General features: G+C 52.9%; 1 protein-coding gene across 2 annotated transcripts in view; it reads left to right on the top strand.

Annotated features, from left to right (window-relative positions):
- Positions 1-367: 367 nt before the first annotated feature.
- ATOSB (atos homolog B) overlaps positions 368-6,000 on the top strand; it is a 53,140-nt gene continuing 47,507 nt past the window's right edge. The window contains exon 1 of one of the 2 annotated variants that reach the window (XM_077284691.1): positions 368-606. The gene's annotated coding sequence lies outside the window, so the exon portion shown is untranslated. The remainder of the gene's footprint in view (positions 607-6,000) is intronic. The other variant, XM_077284701.1, reaches the window with a different exon arrangement.

Raw genomic sequence — 6,000 nt, 5'->3', positions numbered from 1 at the left:
GCTAACAGTGCAGGGGTTAATGCTGGTCCTGGCCGTGCAGGGGTTAATGCTGGTCCTGGCAGTGCAGGGGTTAATGCTGGTCCTGGCAGTGCTGGGGTTAATGCTAGTCCCGGCAGTGCAGGGGTTAATGCTGGCGCTAACAGTGCAGGGGTTAATGCTGGTCCTGGCCGTGCAGGGGTTAATGCTAGTCCCGGCAGTGCAGGGGTTAATGCTGCAAGGTGAGAGTGGCAGTCCGGCCGGGAGGGGGCACTTTTGCAGTGACATCCCTGCCCACCAATGGCAATGAAGCCCGGAGCACCAATCGGGTTGCAGGCTCGGCCTGGGGGCGTGGCTCGGTGAGGGGTGGGCGTGGCTCGGTGAGGGGTGGGCAGGGGAAGCACAATCAGCTGGCAGAGCAGCAGCAGGAGCAGCAGAGAGTGCAGAGGGCAGTGTGCGGGGCATTCTCTGCGCCCCTCCACCCGGCAGGCGCCCCCTGCCCGCACTCCCCTCCCTGCCCAGCATCAGCTGCCCCTGGCAGTCACTGACAGCAGAGCTCCCTCCCTGCACTGCCCCCTCCTCACCCTGCACCCTGCCCCCTCCAGCTTCTCTTCCCTGGAAAAGTTTGGGGTAAGTCTGGTTGTTTTGCTGGTGTCTGGGTGGGAGGGGGGTGGTCTGGGGGCAGCCCCCCATCCTCCTGGGGTTTGGGAGGGGACGTGGATGAGTCAGTGCTGTGTGCAGCTCTGCTCTGGGACTTGCTTCTCCTTGCTGGGCCTTGACCTAAAGGCTTGCAATCTAATACCCTTCCCCCTCCTCCTGGGCTCTCCTGGGGTTCTGTGTTGTACTTGTTTTTTTTCTCTTTTTCCTGCCAGGTACAGTGTCAGGTCTGTGCTGCCAACCTGCCATGCAGAGTGCTGTATACAGAGAGTCACATCCCCTCCTATATACCACCCGCTGCTCCTATATACCCCTATAGGCAGAGGTGGGGCAGATGCCCGGGACATGCAGTGATCTGACCGCCCTGGAGGGCATTATTCAGGCACTGCCACATATACATACAGCTGATTCGCACTATACCGCCATATGGTGTTCCCATACAGTGTATGTAATAGGACCTGGCGCCAGCCGGGCACATAGCTGGCACCACAGGGTACAGCACTCAGAAGAGACCTACATGTGCCCGTCCTTACCAGGACCTTCCAGCCTGAGCAGCAGGCAGGACGCAGATTATAATCACCCGCATATCCGTGTTCCTCCGCACGCTGTGTCCTCGCAGGCTCCACCATACAGGCCCATGGACCCAATGGACCTTTCGGAATATTTTGAAGGTGTGGGTTAAAACCACAGAATCTGGAGAAAATGGTTGGCGACAATGACATGGGGGCAGGTAAAATACTGAATCCACCAATGTATTTTCCACCATGAACTGTTATGCAAAAAACCGAAGACATTGGCAAGGATGGCGGCCGATGCAGGACGGGTCTCACTGATGGCGGCCGGTGCAGGACGGGTCTCACTGATGGCGGCCGGTGCAGGACGGGTCTCACTGATGGCGGCCGGTGCCGGACGGGTCTCACTGATGGCGGCCGGTGCCGGACGGGTCTCACTGATGGCGGCCGGTGCCGGACGGGTCTCACTGATGGCGGCCGGTGCCGGACGGGTCTCACTGATGGCGGCCGGTGCCGGACGGGTCTCACTGATGGCGGCCGGTGCAGGACGGGTCTCACTGATGGCGGCCGGTGCAGGACGGGTCTCACTGATGGCGGCCGGTGCAGGACGGGTCTCACTGATGGCGGCCGGTGCAGGACGGGTCTCACTGATGGCTAGTTTTAGCGCTTTTTGGCACACAAGAAAAATGATTGAAAGTGGACTAAACGCTGCTGAAATTCTGCTACAACTGATGGATATATCTCAACAAAAAATGGGCTTCTGAGGCCTAAGTGGTTTATAGAAACTGCCGAGGATGGTGCAGGAAGAGCCACAAACTCTGAGACCACATGAGCCCTCAGACTTGTCCAGTGGCCCCTACATGAGGAGTACGCCACCCTGGCTACCCCGCAAGTGTCGTCCTCCCCCTTCCCTCGTCCTCCCCCTTACAAAGTATGGATGTCCTACGAATGTATCCCCCCACCTTACCAAGTAGAGATGCCCTATGAATGTAACCCCTCCCCACCTTACAAAGAAGGGATGCCCTGCGAATGTAACCCCCCACCTTACAAAGAAGGAATGCCCTACGAATGTAACCCCTCCCCACCTTACAAAGTAGGGATGCCCTACGAATGTAACCCCTCCCCACCTTACAAAGTAGGGATGCCCTACGAATGTAAACCCCCCCACCTTACAAAGTAGGGATGCCCTACGAATGTAACCCCACCCCACCTTACAAAGTAGGGATGCCCTACGAATGTAACCCCTCCCCACCTTATAATGTAGGGATGCCCTACGAATGTAAACCCCTCCCCACCTTACAAAGTAGGGATGGCCTACGAATGTAACCCGTCCCCAACTTACAAAGTAGGGATGCCCTACGAATGTAACCCCTCCCCACCTGATAATGTAGGGATGCCCTACGAATGTAAACCCCTCCCCACCTTACAAAGTAGGGATGCCCTACGAATGTAACCCCTCCCCACCTTACAAAGTAGGGATGCCCTACGAATGTAACCCCTCCCCACCTTATAATGTAGGGATGCCCTACGAATGTAACCCCTCCCCACCTTACAAAGTAGGGATGCCCTACGAATGTAACCCCTCCCCACCTTATAATGTAGGGATGCCCTACAAATGTAAACCCCTCCCCACCTTACAAACTAGGGATGCCCTACGAATATAACCCCTCCCCACCTTACAAAGTAGGGATGCCCTACGAATGTAACCCCTCCCCACCTTACATAGTAGGGATGCCCTACGAATGTAACCCCCTCCCCACCTTACATAGTAGGGATGCCCTACGAATGTAACCCCTCCCCACCTTACAAAGTAGGGATGCCCTACGAATGTAACCCCTCCCCACCTTACAAAGTAGGGATGCCCTACGAATGTAACCCCTCCCCACCTTACAAAGTAGGGATGCCCTACGAATGTAACCCCTCCCCACCTTACAAAGTAGGGATGCCCTACGAATGTAACCCCTCCCCACCTTACAAAGTAGGGATGCCCTACGAATGTAACCCCTCCCCACCTTACAAAGTAGGGATGCCCTACGAATGTAAACCCCTCCCCACCTTACAAAGTAGAGATGCCCCACGAATGTAACCCCTTCCCACCTTACAAAGTAGGGATGCCCTACGAATGTAACCCCCTCCCCACCTTACATAGTAGGGATGCCCTACGAATGTAACCCCCTCCCCACCTTACAAAGTAGGGATGCCCTACGAATCTAACCCCTCCCCACCTTACAAAGTAGGGATGCCCTACGAATGTAACCTCCTCCCACCTTACATAGTAGGGATGCCCTACGAATGTAACCCCCTCCCCACCTTACATAGTAGGGATGCCCTACGAATGTAACCCCCTCCCCACCTTACAAAGTAGGGATGCCCTACGAATGTAACCCCCTCCCCACCTTACATAGTAGGGATGCCCTACGAATGTAACCCCCTCCCCACCTTACAAAGTAGGGATGCCCTACGAATGTAACCCCTCCCCACCTTATAATGTAGGGATGCCCTACAAATGTAAACCCCTCCCCACCTTACAAACTAGGGATGCCCTACGAATATAACCCCTCCCCACCTTACAAAGTAGGGATGCCCTACGAATGTAACCCCTCCCCACCTTACATAGTAGGGATGCCCTACGAATGTAACCCCCTCCCCACCTTACATAGTAGGGATGCCCTACGAATGTAACCCCTCCCCACCTTACAAAGTAGGGATGCCCTACGAATGTAACCCCTCCCCACCTTACAAAGTAGGGATGCCCTACGAATGTAACCCCTCCCCACCTTACAAAGTAGGGATGCCCTACGAATGTAACCCCTCCCCACCTTACAAAGTAGGGATGCCCTACGAATGTAACCCCTCCCCACCTTACAAAGTAGGGATGCCCTACGAATGTAACCCCTCCCCACCTTACAAAGTAGGGATGCCCTACGAATGTAAACCCCTCCCCACCTTACAAAGTAGAGATGCCCCACGAATGTAACCCCTTCCCACCTTACAAAGTAGGGATGCCCTACGAATGTAACCCCCTCCCCACCTTACATAGTAGGGATGCCCTACGAATGTAACCCCCTCCCCACCTTACAAAGTAGGGATGCCCTACGAATCTAACCCCTCCCCACCTTACAAAGTAGGGATGCCCTACGAATGTAACCTCCTCCCACCTTACATAGTAGGGATGCCCTACGAATGTAACCCCCTCCCCACCTTACATAGTAGGGATGCCCTACGAATGTAACCCCCTCCCCACCTTACAAAGTAGGGATGCCCTACGAATGTAACCCCCTCCCCACCTTACATAGTAGGGATGCCCTACGAATGTAACCCCCTCCCCACCTTACATAGTAGGGATGCCCTACGAATGTAACCCCCTCCCCACCTTACATAGTAGGGATGCCCTACGAATGTAACCCCTCCCCACCTTACAAAGTAGGGATGCCCTACGAATGTAACCCCTCCCCACCTTACAAAGTAGGGATGCCCTACGAATGTAACCCCCTCCCACCTTACATAGTAGGGATGCCCTACGAATGTAACCCCCTCCCCACCTTACATAGTAGGGATGCCCTACGAATGTAACCCCTCCCCACCTTACAAAGTAGGGATGCCCTACGAATGTAACCCCCTCCCCACCTTACATAGTAGGGATGCCCTACGAATGTAACCCCCTCCCCACCTTACATAGTAGGGATGCCCTACGAATGTAACCCCCTCCCCACCTTACAAAGTAGGGATGCCCTACGAATGTAACCCCCTCCCCACCTTACATAGTAGGGATGCCCTACGAATGTAACCCCCTCCCCACCTTACATAGTAGGGATGCCCTACGAATGTAACCCCCTCCCCACCTTACAAAGTAGGGATGCCCTACGAATGTAACCCCTCCCCACCTTACAAAGTAGGGATGCCCTACGAATGTAACCCCCTCCCCACCTTACATAGTAGGGATGCCCTACGAATGTAACCCCCTCCCCACCTTACATAGTAGGGATGCCCTACGAATGTAACCCCCTCACCACCTTACAAAGTAGGGATGCCCTACGAATGTAACCCCTCCCCACCTTACAAAGTAGGGATGCCCTACGAATGTAACCCCTCCCTACCTTACATAGTAGGGATGCCCCATGAGTGTGTTTCCCCTGTAGATGGTGAATATCCATTCTGTAAATCGAATTCATGTTGAAGGTGGATCTGTCAAACCACAAGGCACATGCGGTGCCCAGAAGACCCGACCAACTATAATGGGGCTTGTCGGGTTTTCATCCTTTAATCCAGAGGCACACAGATGGCATATTTGAACGTCATCTTGGATTTCAGCGATACTTCCACATTATTTGTCTTCTACAGTGACTTGCAAAATACTTTCTGGGGACATTAACCTAGATGTCATTGTGTGTGCCGCCTGCTGTTCTCCATATCACGGATTACCTTATCTCAGGAGTATATAGAATATACAGACACTAATAACTCTGCAGAGTTGCACTGTACTCCACTGTACTGTTTTTAATTTTTTTTTTAACCTTTTTACAAATCTCAATATTGGATGCCTTTAACTTCCCTTATTTTTATAGGAATAGCACCACTTTAGTCAGCTGGCTACTGCAGGTATTGCAGCTCAGCCCCATTTCTTTGAATAGCAGAAGGACCTCATGACTTTAGTGTTGTGGATACAGTCTTCTTCATCTCCTGGATGCTTTTCATTATCTGTGAGCTTCTAACTGAGTAACAAGGTGACTCATACAATCCTTGAAACTGAATTTTGCTTTGCTATTTATAATGTTTTCTACACTTTTTTTTTTTAAATATAGTTTAGGTAGAATGAGGGAAAAGTACTTGTTAGGCTTAGCCTTGTATACAGTAG

This window comes from Ranitomeya variabilis, chromosome 1, assembly GCF_051348905.1.
Source record: "Ranitomeya variabilis isolate aRanVar5 chromosome 1, aRanVar5.hap1, whole genome shotgun sequence".
Lineage (NCBI taxonomy): Eukaryota > Metazoa > Chordata > Amphibia > Anura > Dendrobatidae > Ranitomeya > Ranitomeya variabilis.
This window is presented reverse-complemented; position numbering and strand designations above follow the sequence as displayed.